Consider the following 18719-nt stretch of genomic DNA (forward strand, 5'->3'; position numbering starts at 1 on the left):
CGCATTAGCAACACCTGTGTATTATTCTTTGAGTTTTTATTTTTTTTTAAAGAGCAAAGTTAGAGACAATCGAGCATAGGGAGGTAAGATTTGCAAGGGGATGGAATTTTCCTCTGGTTGTTCGGGCTTGTCTCTGCCGCAGGAATGCTCACAAGATGCAACATGCTTCCTCAGCTATTGTCTGGCTCCATTCAACCTCCAGGCAGAGGCAGCGGCAGCTGCTGCTGCTCTGAAATTTTAATGTGACATTTTCCTCATTATTATTATTTCTCCCTGGCCCTCCATTCCGTTTGCAATGTTTTTCATTTTATTTCTGTCCCCCATCACTTTCCTATAACCACCTATAAACAGCACATGGCTAGACTGATGTCTTCTAAAAAACAGAGGCGTTGCTAAAGGTGAAATAACTGTGTCATGGGAAAACAATTGTGTTTATGCCTTTTCTTGCTTCTTTATGATGGAAAAAAAGAAGTCCTGAAAGGTTTATTTTCCAAGAAAAATGTTTCTCTCTCTGTCTCTTTTTTTTAAAATGACAAATATTGAGCTAGATTCTCCTCTAATTTAAATCAAGGTAAATCAGGAACAATGTATCTGTTATTAATTTGTTTAAATTAGCATAAGTAAGAGAATCAAATCCAGCAAATCTTGACTTCCAGTTTTTGCTGGAGGACTAAAGGACCAGAGAGAGTATGACACCACAAGAGACTGAAATTTGAGCAACTGAGAACAGGGAGGAATTTTTATTCAGATGATTTAAAAACTACTTTTTCATCTGTTTAACATCCTTTTAACTCACAGGCCTAACAAATGTGGAATAAAGGCTCTCTTTGTGCAAGAGTCTTCAGCTGGGGGTTGATTGGTCTATTCCAGCCCTCGAAGGAGTTCTTCCACAAAAGCAGGGACAGCAAGACTCGATAGGGTTTAAAAGCAAACAGGAAAAAAAAATCCAAAATCACCCCAGGTTAACAGACAAAGGCCTGAATCCTCCAAATTGTTGAAGTCAGTGGGATACTCAGTAGGAGATACCTTGTAGGAGATATCAGAATTTTGTAGGGCTGAGTCTGAAGCATTCAAGTTTTCAATTGTTTTAAAAAATTCCCAGAGCAGAATTTTCAAATGTTATTAAACAGAGTCATGGCTTTATTAGTGGAAAGCGAAGCCAAATAAATCCTCACCCACACTTCCCTACATACAAATTAATCCCGATCTCTTTTCTGTGGCATCTAGGAATAGACAACTGTGTCCCTCTCAAATATGTATTTTTCTGTGGTTGGTTTGATCATTTAGCTGAACAGCTGCGTTGTTTACCTTTGTATGCAGCCTCTGGAGCTTTTTCATTTTCTTCTTTCTAGGAATTTCAAATAGATCACCAGAGTAGAGTCACTCTTTTAAAATGGATGGATGCTGCATTGCTCATCAATGTTCCCTCTGCTTCACATGCCTCATTTCAAGCAGTTCTGTCCTTTGAAATGCAAAAGTCCAAGTCAAAACCTGTCAGCAAGGAAGCTGCTCGACTACATGCGAACATGGGGCATTACAATATTAAGAAGCTTAGTTTTTTCAAGAAACCATTATAAACATGCTGCCCCCTTGTCTTTGGATGAGTCCTGTGTAAAAACTCCCAAAGCCACTGCATCGTCTTCTTTCAAAACCCTCCTTAAAAGTCGCCTGTGCCATGATGGCTACAAGTCAATTGACAAAGGCTACGGAGTGTGTGGAAAATACTCTTTGATGAGCTATTTAGTATTGTTTCACTCCTTACCTTGACCTCTTCCCCGACTCTTTCTTTGACCTACCTGTTGCTGTTTCAATAAATGAATAAAGTGTAAGATCATTGGGCAGGTCCTGCCTTTTTATTATATTTCTGTACAGTGCTTACCAGTGGGGGCCAGATCCTTGGTCAGAGGCTGTAGGTTCTACTGCAATAATATTTTTAGACTTTAACATCATCTAAGGAAACAATATGTTTTCTTATGCATCCTCCTTACAGGAAGCAGTAAAGCAAACTTTGATTCCAAAGCAGACACCTTAGTTCTAGTTATAATGCTCAAGTATGTTTTTGATTCAGTTACTTGGAATTAGATTTAAAAAAAAACCAAAAAAACCCTGACAACCTGTAATTACAATTGAACCTTTTGTGAAGTGTAAATCTAGTAATTAAGTAGTTTCAGAAGTTTTTAATTCACTGGGTAATTAAAAAGAAAAATGTTGGATGTTAGGGCAGTGAACAATGCCATTGAGTGTTCAGAGTCTTAAGTTATCAATGGAACTTTTAGTAGAATGATTTTTCCATTGATTCTTGTGGTTTTAAGAGGTAATCCTTTTAGCGCACAATCGTTACCGGTACTTAATGACCTCTCTCGTAAGCCACCAGTGAAGCTTGGATCAATAGAAACAAGCTGACCGGAGGGCTCCTGGCAGCACCTAGGTGAGACATGTCAGTGTGCAGTGAAGTGTCTCTAGTTACTAATGTCTAAACTAAAAACAGCTAAGTGCCACAGAAAAGATCTATGTAAATAAATACAAGGAAGGGTCAAACCTGCAATCCCTATCAAGGGCTTAATCCTGTAAGCATTGAAGTGTTGGGAGAGGGTCCTGTTGGCTGAGCCAGTAGGGACTGGACAAGACTCCTCACGTGGAGGTACTTTTCCAGACATCACTAGCAACTTTAGCTTTGGTGAGTTATATACAGGGCCCAATTCTCCTGCCTTTGAAGTTAGTGGGAGCTTTCATATTGACTGATAGGCCCTTCTGTACACCAACTGCAGCCAATGCATCAAGGTGAACCAGTGCAAGCTCCTACTCTAGACAGGTTAAATTGCTTTAAATCGTGATTTCTGCCCATTTGCATCTTAGCCCTGCTTAAAGATGGGCTTAACTGCACTGGTGAAAATTATGGCTTTGAGTGGTTTATCCTGTCTGTGTTAAGGGTTTGCACTGGTGCAATCACACCACTGGTTGTATCAAACAAGTTGCCAAGAACTCCGTAGGGTGCTAGTCCATCTCCTGAAGCCTTTTTCATACCTCAGTAATGCAAAGAGCAAGGAAAGAAATTACCTGGAAAATGGAACTCAACCAAGTCTCCTTTGAAAAAAAATCACTTAGAATGCTTTCATTGAAGATTATTAGAAAATATTTAGTTATAGTTGCATCATGCACTTCTAAGCAATTTACAGACCATAATGAATTCAGAGCACATGTATAAACTCAATTAAGGCAGCTCACCATAGAGCACATTCACTGCTATTTAGACTCACATTGTAAATACACTTCAGTAGTTGGATTCTTGTGGTTAAATCAAACATCTTAATAAAACCCCATTATCAAACAAAGCAGTTTAAAACAAAATTAGCATGACTAAATAAATCCAACCTAGATTTTTCTCATACTGTAATGTTGCTCTTTAATGTAACACTTAGATTTTAAATAAACATTTTAAAACACATTAGAAAGTTCTGTTACCTCTAGTGTAAGATATGAACTAAAGATAGAGGTTTTTTCCTCTGATCCTGATGATTATCAACTAGGAGTTATGATTTAATGTTAGAAGTTTCCATCAGACTGAATTACAAGATTGTCTGGGAGATCCCTGTTCATTATTTAACTCAGTGTAGTGAAGCTGTGTCCTAATCCAGACTGGAATACATTCCAGACTTGGGTACAATGACGGGTATATATGTTGTCTGTAGCTTGCTTTAGGACATCTCAGAAAAATAGTGGGGTGTAGTTTCTTGCTATTGCTATTTTTATTTTACTTATTGACATTTTAGTAAGAAGCTCCTGTCTGCTGATCACTATCATGCTCATATTTGCACGTGGAATATTATACAGTTGTTCAGGTACTCAACTGAAATGTCCCAATGCTAAGATGAAGGGACAGATCCTGAGCTTTTGTAGCTTGTAGTTCTATTGTCTTCAATGGATTTATGCCAGCTGAAGATTGGCCTCAGAGTATTAAATTTATCCTGGCTGTAACTCCACTGAACTCAGTAGTACGACATCAGTGATGATGAACCTGGCCCATTGTCTTACTGGAAATGTGGAAAGTTGGTTTTAATTTTTGATATGCTTTCTCAGATGAAGTGATGCGAGCCCTGTGCAGGCTGAATTACTGAGACCGTGCTCAGGATTTGCAGACTTGATTCTAGTTAAAGCTCCCTCTTCATTTCTGACATATAGCATCTCTTGTGTCTACTAAAAACTTGCTGCTGCTAATGGTTCGCTGGCTGCTGTTCTTAGGTCTCTTCCTTTCCACTTCGTAGCAACAGAAGGCTCTGGGACTCACCAGCAGTCCCAAGAGAGGTTCAGCTGGATGAATATCTTCTGGTCAAACTCACGAGAGATGTTTCTAACTTTACACTGGTCCTCTGTAGAAATCCCATGGTCAGTACAGTTATCTGACCAGCTGCTAAGCACATGAGTCCAAGAGGTGGTGCTTTAGAAGGCCATATTCTCAGTGTCCACTAGTGCTAATGAAAAATTGAGAGGTAGTGATCAAGATTCTAACCATTCAGATGTATTATATATTGCTATAATGGATTATATAGAGTATATTTGTACCACTGCCTTGTGCATCATTTGGGTGGTGAAGATTAGAGAGAAGAGGACGAATCAAGAATAGAGTTGATCAGACCATATTAAAGAAAATGCAGTTCTGATGAAAAACAGACATGAAATTTTAGGTAAATGTTCATGATTTTACCACCAGTACCACCACCATTTTTTTTTGGATCAACTCTGAGCAAAAAGCCTTGAATAAAGTCAATTTGAAATCAGTCCAATCCTTCATTACAACTCATTAATGATAGTTATTTCAATTGAAAGGCAGTCATTTCAACAGTGTTATCAAACAATGTAACTTAAAAGAGTTGAAAGTCTGTTGGTGGTTTCAGTATGGTTTTTGGGTTTTGTGAATATTTTCTTTGTTTTTGTTCCATCTGGGCTTAGGTACCCCTGCAAATCCAAGTTTGGGGGTTGAATGAACCTCAAAATTCAAAGCAAACCTCACTTGCTATTTTATAAGACCATACATTCTTTCATTATTTCAATATGAAACCATTAAATTGGGGAGACGGGAAAATTGCACAAGTTATTTGAGTTTGGAAAACTTCCTCTGTCTGATGTAATTTAATCCCATGACTTATTTTTCCCCTCTAGGGTAAGTCAACATTTAAAAAAAAAACCCTGCTTTCTTTTAGATAGCACTGTCTGCACTATATGTTAGGTCAGAAGACCCACCCACAAAGCTCTGTTGCTCAACTAGGGTACACCATGCACGGTATATGCTGTAGTTATTATTCCATTAGACTTTTTCACTCCCTGTCTGTGCCTTTTTCACCACCCCATCTCCTTCCTAAGCAGAACACAAACCTGATAACATTTTAGCATGCCATGAATTTTCAAACCCACAGTGCTTCACTGGGTTTGATACTGAGCCGAATGACTTTGCTCCTCTCTAGTAATATTTTACCCAAACCTACACATGCTTCTAAACCCAGGCTTTTCTGTCTTCAGTTCTGCCAGTGTAAACAGCCTGAGTACACACAACTTCATCAGATGTAGGCCCTAAAACCTGGGAGAGGTTTGAAATACGAACTCATACCTGTGTCTCACTTTTGCTCTTTGACCCATCTCTATAATGTGTTGAATGAAAATGCCAGGTCTCAGCACCCCCCAAACTTTTGGAAGTTGGAAGTCAGCATGGAGCGTTTGAAATACTCGGATCTTGAATTTTGTGGCTTTGATTTATTCACTTCTATTCACAGGACACTTACTTTATTTTCTCTTAGTAGTCATTGATCTCTGATACTGCATGATGTCCTCTGCATGTGAAATCTATTAAGATGATCAGCAGCTGCAATTAGTTGCAGTTGTGTGGATTCATATGGTTTTGTTTTGGTTCTTTGTTAGCACTTCCTCCCATCTCAAACATGGGTCAATTCTATTTGGTTCCATGATCTGTGAAGTTACATCACAGTGTCTATCCTTGTGTTTATGCAACACCTATATATATATATATATATATATATATATATATATATATATATTGGGGTTATGATGGACCTGATTTTCAAAGCAGGGCTCCATTTTGAACCCGCAAGGAATAGCTGGGGAAAACCCTAGCTAAATTTCATGCCCAGAATTGTGATGTGAAATTGTCCATGGAAATGGAGGCCTGCTTTGAAAATCAGGCCCCCTGTACATGAAATAATTGCATGTCTATTAAATAGACAATGTGGGTGAGGTAATTTTCTTGGACCAATTTATGTTGTTGAAAGAGACAAGCTTTTAAGCTTACACAGAGCTCTTCTTCAGCTCAATACAAGGGAGAACAGATTGTTAAGCATAAGGAGTTAACACGTGTTCAAGAGACCCTTCAGTGAGTGGTTAACACTTCTACGGTCATAGGACAAAGAAGGGTTGATGGGTTACAGATTGTTGTAATGCACCAAAAATCAAGTGTCTTTATTGAGTCCATGATTTTTAGTTTCCAGCAAAGTTATGAATTTAAGCTCTCAGGCTTGTCTTTTGAAGGTGTGCAGGTTTCCTTTTGAGGACAGGACTGAGAGGTCAGATATGGAGTGATTGTTTTGTGAAACGTATTCACTCCCAGATGATAGGGTGTGTACATCTATTAAATGTACTGTAGGAAAATGCTACCCCAATATCAGAGAGAAACTGAATCAGTTCCAATTCTGCAAGGCTCTTCAAGACCTTTACGAACCCAAGCCACCTTCAGAGATGACAAGGGATGGTATTTCTGAAGGATCTCATGACTGAGAAGGGGGAGACAATGTTTGTAAGATCCGCTTAAAGCATCAAGACTAGTTCTGTTTATTCTCTGACCTCGTGGTGGGAGTACACAACGCTGTGAGGTTTTTAGCTGAGTCAATTACAGTTAGTGTTTAACAAATGCCCCTCGGTGATGAGCGTGTGCATGGCCATGCAAAGAAGCTGTAATTCTCCTACGGTGAGATCACTCTGATTCTCCTGTTTGAAGACAATGCAACAATACAGATGTTTTTCTCGAAATCCCAGTGTCATTCAGCATGTGATTTTTTTAGTGCCCCTTAGATCGCAAAGGATTATTAAGAGAATACATTGCTACTTGCCACTGCATAACCTTTTTCCAGAATGTGGGACATTGGTGTGCATATAAACACAAAATCATGTTGCTTTCCTCCAACTGGGAATATGACGTATTAGAAGCATGTGGGGTCTCATTTTTGAGGAACTGAACACTCACTGTTTCCATTAGCTTCAAATGTAGTTTTGCTTGTCAGCTCTTCTGAAAACTGAGCCCCTGTTGTATTCCCTTCTAGTCTTTGTACTGCTGTATAAAACAGAGGGGGTTTGATATGTATATTTCTGCTTGAGCTGGAAGTACTTTGTGTGGAGCTTTTCTCCAAGTATTTCACCACATCTGATTCTGGTCCCAGTTCTATCCCACACCCAGAATTGGAAAGCATACAACCATTGCAGAACCCCAGTGAAGATCTGTTCTAGAAGTGGGTGGGGGATTGGGGATTTCTTATTACAGTCTATTATCTTTTCACTCATTTCCGTACCTGGTACTATGATTTTTTCATGTGTTTTTCATTCCTTTCCCCCCTCAGTCAGACAACCACAGATTTTGATCAGGGTTTAATCTCCTTTCTTCCTTCCTTTACAAACCTTCCTCCTCCCTTGCCCGCAGCTACCTACTGGACTGAAATATATCACCAATCAGCTTGACAGTGAAGATCTCCATTTGAACAGCAGTGCTGGGAGTTATGCTCTTGCTGATTTTTAGGTAGAAAAGATGTGGAGCATTTTCTATATAAAACTCCAGTCCCAGCTAAATGGAAATAAATTTCCATTCCAAAAGCCGAATCCATAACTTCAGGAAGGAGTGAAGGAAAGTACCATACATGCAGTCTTCTTAGAAGAATTGGCATTGGCAATTGTTACATCTTGTTAACAGCTTTTATCTTCCGTCCATTGCTTTATCATTGTCTCCTCTAGTACCTTCAATCTGCAGATCTCAAAACATTGCATAAACATGAAATAAGGCTCACAACAGATAACAATTGCTATCCCTGTTATACAGATGTAGAAGCCAAGGCTAAAAGAAGTTAAAGAAGTTGTGCAAGATGACAGGGAATGAGGGGCAGCAATAGAACTGTTGTATCTTTCGCTCTTTAACAACAGCTAGAGGATTAAGAAACCACATAGGTCCGTAGTAACCATATTTATTGATTATACACAAACATGCAAGGCCTATGTACCTATTATTGCTTTGTCTGGTTTCTTATGGCTTCTAGAACACAGAATATGGTAAGCATCGCTAAAAGGCTTACACCCATTTAAAGAGATACTGCCCTATTCCTACACTATAATTCAGCAAACTGGACTCCTGTTCTTGTTCTAACTAGATCCATATCTAGTATTACAGCTATCTTGACCTAATCTTTTTTTGTTGCTGTTGTTTTGGTTTTTTGAAAGGTAATGCAGGGTTAGATATTCACATGAGAGAGGAATGAATGCACCCTCAAAAAATGTGAAAACACCCATTTCCTCCATCACAAAACCCCATCTCTGTGTGCAAACCAGTTAGATGCATGTGCATGGGTATACATATGAGTGCAGTTACCTGATATAAATGTATAAACCAAACATAGATTGCTGCTGTCAAAACCATCTCATTCAGGTATGAAACTTTTGCTAACACACAGTGCGTTTCCCAAAAGGACAATGACTACAATCCTGAGATTAAAAAAAAAAAAAAAAAAAAAAAGAATTGCTCCTGTTTGTTAGCAAAATAATGGACTTGCTAAAAAAAGAAAGAAAAAGAGGTCAATTCAGAACAACATCATTTCTAACACATGATAAAGAACTATGGGTGAATCCTGAGATGTCAGATAAGTTCATCAACGTCTTCAAAGATCTTTGCTGATACAAAGCGCACACCTTTTATGATTCTGGGAGGAGAAGTAGCATCGATTATCCAGATTTAGCTGGAAGTTCAAGTCTAACTGTCTGATTTATTAGTTTTATTACAGATAGAGGTTTTAATGTTTAGTGCTCAAATCATGCCATCCTTCTTGCTACATTATTACAGCTGTTGACCAGTGTATGAATTATCTTCAAAGACTTGGAGATACTATTAGCAAGCTTTCCCACTATGACCTCCAAGCAAAAGGAAGTGTTGCTCTTTCAAGAGAGAAACTTAGTATCCCAGTTTATATATGCACGTGTGTGTATGTTCTCGGAACAAAGTCAGCAGGACCCTTGGAGAAAATGGGAAGGACTATCTCCTATTTCATAAACAGAGATTGATGGCATTGGCCTTATATAACCTCAGTGGCTGTTGAAAGACTTCTTTGAAATTAGTGATTGGTCTCTGTCTACATCCTACTGGAGAAGTGACCACATCAGAAATATCCACAGCCTGCCCCTTCGCTGGCAGTGAGAACAAGAATGGAATGGGTCCAAGACGCTGAATTCCCCCTCTATATACGAGTGTCTCTCCGGGTCGCAATGGTAGAGCAACGGACTAAACTTTTCATTACTGATGCCGCCATTATGCTGCTTCTACTTCTGCCTTCAGGAACTGTTGCAGTGGAATGCTTCCCACCAAATTAAATCCATTGAAAGTCATTTTTAGCAATTGTCTAGGCTCAGCCCTCTGTAGCAAAGGAGAGGGCACAGAATGGATTGAATAATGTTTATGCAAATATAACTGTTGTCAGGGTGTTGTTTTTTTCAAGATCCAGCTTGTCAAAGGATTTTGGGCTGATCGACAGGATTATAGAGCCAGTGGCTAGTAGGAGCTTGACGTGGTGTTTGGAGCTGCCAGAGATCTGCAGATACTATCCTAATTTGCACAAAGCTACACCGCTGCCTCACTGCCTGCCCTACTATCTCCAACCTTTATTGATCTGTGAGGACCCCAGGCCTATCACCCTTATAGACTGCTGGTGACTTGCCATCGCTCTGAGTTCTCTGGTTTACCTCCAGTTCTTCCTTTCCCTCCCCTCACCCTCCAGTTTAGCACACAGTAGCTGGCACTCAGCTGCAGCTGACATGTTACATTGATATAGCATTTGATAGTGGGAGTTTGGACCGTGAAGTGCACTAGATGTTCAGCCCTTTGCACGAAAGACGTTTTAGCATTGTTAACAGAAAATAACACTCATAGCAGTAACTGGTAGACGCCATAAAGGAGAGTTTTGCAGTGGCCTTCAGATAAACAGCTTCTTGCACAGAGAGGAGTTGAGAAGGCTTTTAAATAAATTCGGTGATGTAAAGAAAGCTTTCAAAATTATTTAAAATTACTTCGGTGCTGGCAAAAGATGTTGGACTGAGAATCATAGTGGAAATGCTAATAAGAGCATTAGAATCCCTCTAACAACTTCCCATGCTTTTTACTGACCCTTATGAGTTTCAGCATGGTATTGTCTAGGTTTCCTCCCTGATATGATGACTCCCAATTTCAAAAATAGCTAGCAAGATTGCCATTCAGAAAGTCACTTGTACCAGGATTCATGGAAATAACATTTTTTGTAAATATTCACACTGGAGTATTTGTCTGCATGAGTATTCATGATTCTTTCCCCAAATATTCCTGATAGCAAAAGTTCAGTTGCATCAGTAGTCAGGCAGAATGAACAGAGAGTGTTGTGTATACTACTGAAGCTAATTTGCAACTTTCAGTCAAACAAATGTTTGCAAATACTGTTCTGCAGCATTTGCAGAACTCCAACTCAGGCTTGATTATTACCCATCAGAGCCATTGCTTTCCTCTAATGCTTAGCTGGCCAGCTGGAACCACTGAACATTTTTATATGGCATTTTCACTGTGGAACCTTGAAGGAAGGCTTCTGTTTACCTCTGATATGTGCAGCGCACAGAGTGGTGATACATGCTTCCCTCAATATTGCTGTTTGCTAACGAGCCTGATCTGAACGGACCACTTCCAATGGCATTTTCCTGAAGTAGAAGAGTTATACAGCACTCCTTAGCAAAGGGAGGCTGAAAGGGTTGGTTGGTCTTTCTTTCTTTCTTTCGTTCTTTCTTTCAAATATCTTTTGTAATTTTGTATCAATGCAATGTTAGGAAACTATATCAATGGTTTTTAAAAAGATATTTATTATACTTACGGGTTCTTATCAGTAACACAATAGTCTTGTCAAATGTCAGAAAGTTCAGATGGGCAATTGAAATGTCAAATTGATGCTCCTTTGGTTCATGACTTGCTCTTCTGTGCATCTTGGACATATGCAAGGCAGCCTTCTTGTGTGAAGAGGACATTAAAGTATAGCTGAATTAGTTGGTTGTGGCTCCATCATCCTGCATCCTGCAATAGTTCCTCAATGTTCTTATTCCAAGCTGGAGCAGATGGGTGATTCTCCATGTACTTATTTTTCTCCATGTACTGACACTTCTGCATGGTTTTAGGTGCCTGCTTGAGATCAACCACTCATAATGCAGAATGGCCTCTGGCCTGATTCTGATTGCTTTACTTCTACAATGGCAGAAATCCACTGACTTCAACATTATTACTCTTGGTTTACACCAGTGTGAGTGAGATCAGAATCTTATTCTAAGACTAGAGATGCTTCTGTGTGCATGATGGCCTAACCCAAAGTAGGTACTTCTGCTAGATTCAAGCATGTCCTGTGTGGCAATGAGAGAGCCAATATTATCCCTACTTGACTTACACTAGAGATAATGGAAGTCGAAAGATGCGCTTAGTCACTCGTCATAACATTTTACCTCTAGGAACAGTGCTCTAGCAGCGTCAGTAGACGTTCATGATGGCAGGAAGGACCCCAACTTTCTATAAAATAAAAAGTGAACCTTCAGGTAAAATTCTGAATTAGTTAAGATCACGTAGTAACAAAAAGGTGGTTAAAGTTTTTAGTTATTTATTTTTTAATTGTCATGTGCCTAGGTACTTCTCAGCTTTGGCCAATATTAGATGCAGAAATAACGACAGGAAAAATGCTTCTCACATTGTTTTGGCCATATTTAACCTGGAAGCAGAAAATAGGCCCCTTCACAGTCTAGGATCCATCTCACCTGGAACCCGAAACCCATTGCTTTAATTAAAAGCCGTGAAATATGACAATTATCATATAGCATCCAAGAATAGTACTCAGCATCTAGCATTCTAGCCCAATAGTCCATCCCTGACATTGTGTGAGGAAAATTACACTCACTAAAGAAGGCAGCAAGAACACCTTGAGCTTTGTCCTGAAAGATGCCACTCATGTTATAGAGAGAAAGAAGAGTCCAGAATTGAGTATGCTCTCAATGCTGCAGAGACATTTGATGATAGAGACTCCTTCCTGGATCTAGTTTGTTTCTCTTACAAACAACATCCCAAGAACACGGCAGGCTCGGGGGAAACACTCAATGACCTACTAGATCTTTTCCCATTCTGATTTCTGTGATCCCTTTTCTACCAATCCGTGATTTTGGATCAATATAGACACCTAGTGGCCAGAGACAGCCATCAATTATTTTATTCCCTAGGGAAATACTTGCAGTGGGGGGAACGTGGGGGTGTCCTATCGCTAATGTTTTTGTTTTTTTTTTTAAAAAAGGCAGGGAGGGGGCAGAGAGAGAAGAAAGCAAGATTTCACTGCTGATACTTAGCTAAATCTTACATTTCCTTTGGTCATGATTTGCCTTGAGCCTTTATCTCTTCTTGAGCTTTATCTTGTGAGGACTGAAGGGAAAAAATAAGGCTGTTTTTGTAACCATATGGATTCCTTTCTGAAAGCTGACATTATCTTTATCTAAAAATTGTCACTGAAACCAATTTGTGCAAATTAACAACTTTATCAGCACTGCAGAAGTCAAGTTAAAATTGCTTAGAATAAAACTGATAAAAAGAATAAAAACCTGCAGAGGAACAAAAATGGCCAATAATGTAATAAGATAACATTGCAAATGATTAGTGAATACTATAGCGAAGATGCTTGCAAGGAATTGGCTCAATCACATAAATGAGTAAGGAGAACTGCAACCTCTTACCCACTATGTATGCATCTTTGCTTTTCTCCACTGGCATGTCTCTCATTAACCTTCTTACTCAAAATATCTTCTCCCAATGTGCATACTCAGAGCTTTATCTGTTGCTTTGAGTGGAAAAACATGCTTCCTATACTAATACTATGTTGATTCCTGTTAACCACATAGAGCCAACGAACTGGAGAATGAGCTGGATTTTATTCGGGCTCATGGGTCATAGCAGAATTCTTTACTACTTTCAAGTTGCAGGGCCTGCTGCAGAATCTTTATTACATCTGATGGTGATGATAGGGAATCACTGGTGATGGTATCCATTTAATTTGGCAAAGAATACCCCATTGTTAAAATGGGCCAGAGCAAACTGCAATACTAACACCCCCAATCTGCAGGACCATGCACAATCTGGATACAAATTTGACTGATGACACACTCTCCATTTGGCCATCTTCACTTGGGTTATCTCTTGGAAGTAACCAGTAAGGGATTAAACGTCCCTGGGGATTTTTCAAGCTCATCACTGCAGATACAGAACTGCTAATGCCATCAGTTTGTGCTTTGGTTCAAACTGCCTCTCCAAAAGCAGAAACATCCACATGCTGTAGGGCCTGATTCTCAAAAGTGCTGAAAACTTCAGTTGAAGCCAGTGGGAGCTGACTATGCTCAGCACTCCTGAAAATCAGACTCCGGGTCAAATTTACTCCTGGTATAGCTCCAGCAGAGACCCTCAGTTAAGTTACCACCAGGATGAATTTAGCTCTCTCCTTTGAAATCGCGGTCACAGTTAAAACCCCCAGGTGGCATCAAAATTCTAAGCTCAGCACAGTCTTGTCCCAGTTGCCATAGCGATTCCAGGAAATATATTTTGTGGCCAATGGTTATTTTTTTTGTGCTAATGAAATGGACATTTTTCTTCAGTGAACTGAATCACAACTAATTGAGCAGTAATCAGCACAGGCCTCCAAGTTCAGATAAATATTGCCTTCCTAATGCTTTGTAGTTAATGGATTCTGCATTTCTATCTACAAATGAGATTTTTTTTTAATTGGAGGAGTCTTAGCAAACTACTACAGGCAGCACTAGTGCCATCACACAAAACTTTCCCATTTGTTCAGCACTGGGGTGGGAGGGGGGATTTATTTTCAGTGAATTTAAGTTCTGATAGCATTCATGGTTTGTTTTTCACTCCAGAAATAAATATACAGAACTGATGAGTGAACAGATCTGTCTTTTAAATTCACTCATAATCTTCTTCCATAGATGTTTTTCCAAAGTAAAAAAGTGGCTATGCTAACCCGAGGAATTGGATGACATTTTGTTTTTACTCCAGTAAAAGCTCGTGAATTATTTTTTAAAAAGGTTTCAACTTAAATTTCCTCCAATAAGAATGCACAGCATTTTAAATCTTGCAGAGAATCCTTCCCACCCTCACCTTCCACTACTTCCCCTACCCCAAGCGGAATTTTGAACTTGAAAAGGAAGAAGTACCAGAGACTGCATGAAGTCCAGTAGGGATTTTACTATTGCTATTGTTTTTGCACAGAAGGCACCCAGATACCACACTGATGGGTGATCATTTAGAACCCTAAGACAGAACAATATAACATTAAAGCACAATAAAAAAATAGTGAACATTCAAAGAAAGTTCTTGGTAATTTTACTCTGTTGGTCATGGTTTAAGTTGTTGCATGTTATATAGTACTTTTGAAGGTGCTGGATGATTCAGTGGAGTGGTAATGGAGCACAGAGGAATGTCTAGACTGCCCCTGACAGTGGACTATAATTAGCTGGCATGAATTTAATGATAATACCTAGATCTTATATAGCACTTTTCTTCAGTAGATCTCAAAGTCCTTTACAAAGGAGGTATCATTATCCCCATATCCCAGATGGGGAAAGGCAAGTGACTTGAGCAGATTTGCTTGCTTGACTTGCATAGATTTCTATCCAAAAATAGAATCCAGGTCTCCCGAGTCTCAGTCGAGTGCTCTTCCCACTAAGCAACACTGCCACAATTTGATGCAGCCATTTGCAGTGCAAATATGAGGTGTAAAGTTCTTTTTAAAAAATTGTCACTTAGAATGTGTTAGGAAATACTTAAACACATCTTATTTTCTAACCTAGACATACCACAGTCGAATGCCCTAGTTTAAATCTGATACCGGTGGTGGTTGCCATCTGATCCAAAAGCTCATTTCTATCTCTTGACTTAGAGTTGGTCAAAAAACAGGAAAACGATTTTAAAATAATCCATTGTTTGAAGGTGTTTCTATTTCCATTTTCTTGCTTTTGCTAATTTTTATGATGCAGATGTTTATATTGAAATTGTTTTTCAAAATTTTTCATATAACAAAAATTGCATTTTTTGGTAATTTCAATTGCAATCCAGTTTCTGATAAGCAAAAAAAAAAAAAAAGTTGATAAAAATGTTTGCAAATTTTTTTACAAGAATACAGTGGGACATTTCATGAAAAATTTTCAATAATGCCCATAATTTTTTGAGAAAAGTGTTATGTTTTTGAAAAAAGGCCAGTTTTCAATTAAAGCTTTTAATCTGAGAAAAGTCTACCCTCCCTGCTGTCAACTGTGTTAAGAGCTGATGTGAAGAGATTCATAGAGGAAGCCATTTACAGTACACAACAACCAGTTTTACGGGTCCTACAAAACCCAGGCTCTATGCTACATATACTTCAGCACCATCTACTGGTGCGTTATCTATTAACTGGCTATTTACATACATACAAATACTGTACAGTGCACTAGTGCCCTTTCCTAACAGACTGTTTGATGAACTGTGCCAAAGAAGATATGGTGGCTGTATTTCTGTTTCCTAGTGGAAAAGAGTCTACTTCACAAAGTCATCCCCATAATCAGTACCAAAGCCTCCATTTCTTCTCCCAGGGCCCGAAGTCACTTCTCAGATTTAGAGCCACATTCTTCCCTTAAAGAGGTTGAATTTGCAAAGAGATGGGAGAGGGGGCAGCCCTTTGAATCCATGGGCTAAGCAGAGCTGACCCAACTTTGTGGGTCTCCAGGATAACCGTGTTTCCTGCAGTGCTCTCAAAAGTCCCCACTTCACCTGTGGAGTGGTTACGGAGTTCCTAGTCCTGCACAGTTACCAGAGAGGACAGGATGTGTTGCAGTGAGGCGCTTAATAAGGTTGGAACTTTCCGGTTAGGGAGTTCCCTAATTGCTGCTTGCAGCATGGCTCTTTGTGTTTGTTTTCACTCTACGTCACCTGGTAGCAAAACTCTCTTAGAAGGTGTACTGCCAGGATGTGTGCCCCAGCAATTGGATACTGTCTCCTACCCAAGGGGCCTTTAAAGCTGTTCCATGAAATTAATGTTGGGTCCCAAGGGAGCGTTCTATATAGAGAGGCTGCTTCTCACGCCCACTCCACCTTTACCCACAAACCTCAGCCACACAGAGTTCGCAGAGAGCAGCTCTGTTCATTGCTTCCTGAGCCAACCAGTGAAAACATAGTGTGGAACCACTGCTTACCCCCTCTTCCTTCCTCTGCCCTGCTTCAGGCTGGTTTGCTCCCCTCGGCCCTAGAGGATGCAAAGGAATGGCAGCTTCCTATGGCTGGCAGTCAGAGACAGAGGGATGAATAGATATGGAGACCACTGTCCAGGTCGAGCCTGAAAGACACTGCTGGGGTAGACATTGTTCAATTGCCCTGTCGCTTCTCACAATCTGTGAATATCGTAAAGAGATGGAAGAGCCGTGCCCCCAGGGCCGTCAAATCAGCACCATTCAGCTTTGCAAAAATCTCTCTTTCAATAATTCCTAATGCTTCCAGCCCCTCTGACTCACATTAGCATTTCCTTAAGGTAACATTAAATTGCAGGGTGTTAGACTATCTGCCAACAAAAGAATGCAAGCCCTGCCTTCCCCACAGGACTTAGTCCTTCACATCCAATCACTACCCAGCAACAGAGCTGCTGGAGGAAACACTTTAATTCATCTCCATGGCAACTTAAGTGAGAACACAAGGTAGCCAAAAATTGGGGAATGAGAAGAGGTGGGAGGGAGTCTCAGCAGGAGAAATAAACAAAATAATGTAGTGGTGCATTATAGAAGAATGGATTTATGGGTTATGACATTCTTAAAATATCTTTATTTAATAATGAAAACTTCATTATCCAGCCCTGTGCAGAAGTGTAGCCATGGGCCCTCCACAAATCCCTGGAAAGATCTTTCATCTTGACAGAAGTTCTAAATTACAACATTAGTGTTCTAACTGAGAGGAAGTTATAGCCTATTTTGTCTGTCCAGGGAAATGAGACACACATAGCTATGGAGCGGGTTATTGAAATCTAATAGCTGAGAATATTAAAAATGGGGTAGGAAAAAAAATCTCTCTGTGAGCACTGGGGATAAATTAAGTGATAAACCTTGACTGTTTACCGGAGTTTCATTATTTTATGAAAAAGTAATTCATCTTTATTACAGTTGAGACTATTATGTTTCACATCATTAAGAAAACAATGCATGGAGACCCTAGAGCTAATTTTCAGTCCAACTATCAGAACACATTATGTTTGTCTATTTATCACCGATATTGCCATATCCTCAGTGGTTGCAAATTTTGACCTCCAGAAATGTTTGGTTTGGAATGTTTCAGAGACAATTAGATAGAACCAGCTTATGCTCAGTGACTAATGATCAGAACTGATGGCGCTCAGGTACCTGCTTCAGTTTACAGTTCCTATAGCCAGGCGGAGAAGACTTTTACCTGGGTTAGTGCTGTGATCTTAGGTCCAAAGGTGCAGTCAGAGGTGCATTATATTCTTAAACCACTTCAGGTCTTTATGGATGTGTGACATAAAGTTTGCAAACCATCACCCATTAAAGTATAGGCTTCATAAATAGAATCTATCCCCAGCCCAGTGAGGGATTGTGCCTTTTAAAAAATATTTAGTAATTGAGATTCCCCTAATGTGGAATTTTTAACTCACTGGGGTCTGTGTGAATCCTTTTTCTTGTCTTGCTTTGTGTCAGTTCTTATAGTTTGGATTTTGCATTGTGTTTTGCATTGTGTTTATGTGGAACTCAGTGGCTTAGGTTCAGGCAAACCTAGGCCACTGAGTTCCACAAAGGTTCCAGCCAAAAGCATACACTGCTCCAGGTTATATGGAAATTTGACCCACCTGACACAAGGAAAATTTCACCTGGCTTTAATTTTTGGAGTGAAAGTGAAATATGGTTCTAATCAACTTAGAGGTAGAAGGTGCTTTCCGCAAGGTCACTAGATATCTTAAAGTAGGAGTGGTACATTTACAATGCTGGATGAATACTTCATGTCAGTTTGTAAACTAACTGGCTTTGGCTGAGCTGGCATCCCTTTTTATGTTCATGTTCCAGGAAAATCACAGTGACTGTGTTTAGTGGCTGAAGTCTTCACCAAAAGAGCAAATTTTCAGTAAATACTGGAAAACATTCACAGAGAGCGAATCTTAAATTTCTAATTGAAAGTTTTCACGTCCAAAACTCTGAGAGTTATATGTTCAGCGTGGTCCAAACATATTTTACTGAGTAATGAAATCCCAACACCAGGAATGAGACAAATATGTGCAATAGTATTGGTGGGCAAAGTGTAAAAAGATCAAACCTAGGAGTCCTGGCTTCTAGCCCTCTGCTCTAACCAATAATCCAAACACTGTTACTTTTCACTATACTGCCAGCTTTGGAATAATTGA

General features: G+C 39.5%; 1 long non-coding RNA gene across 1 annotated transcript; it reads right to left on the reverse strand.

The window, feature by feature from the left end:
* Nucleotides 1–63: 63 nt before the first annotated feature.
* On the reverse strand, nucleotides 64–5733 carry LOC137160256 (uncharacterized). The gene is made up of 3 exons (XR_010921823.1): nucleotides 5603–5733; nucleotides 1309–1462; nucleotides 64–229 (listed from the first exon to the last, which is right to left on the reverse strand). It is a non-coding gene; the product is annotated as an uncharacterized lncRNA (long non-coding RNA).
* Between the last annotated feature and the right edge of the window lie 12986 nt (nucleotides 5734–18719).

Source organism: Emydura macquarii, unplaced genomic scaffold (genome assembly GCF_026122565.2).
Source record: "Emydura macquarii macquarii isolate MOO-44397 ecotype Brisbane River unplaced genomic scaffold, CSIRO-AGI_Emac_v2 contig_2184, whole genome shotgun sequence".
NCBI classification, from domain to species: domain Eukaryota; kingdom Metazoa; phylum Chordata; order Testudines; family Chelidae; genus Emydura; species Emydura macquarii.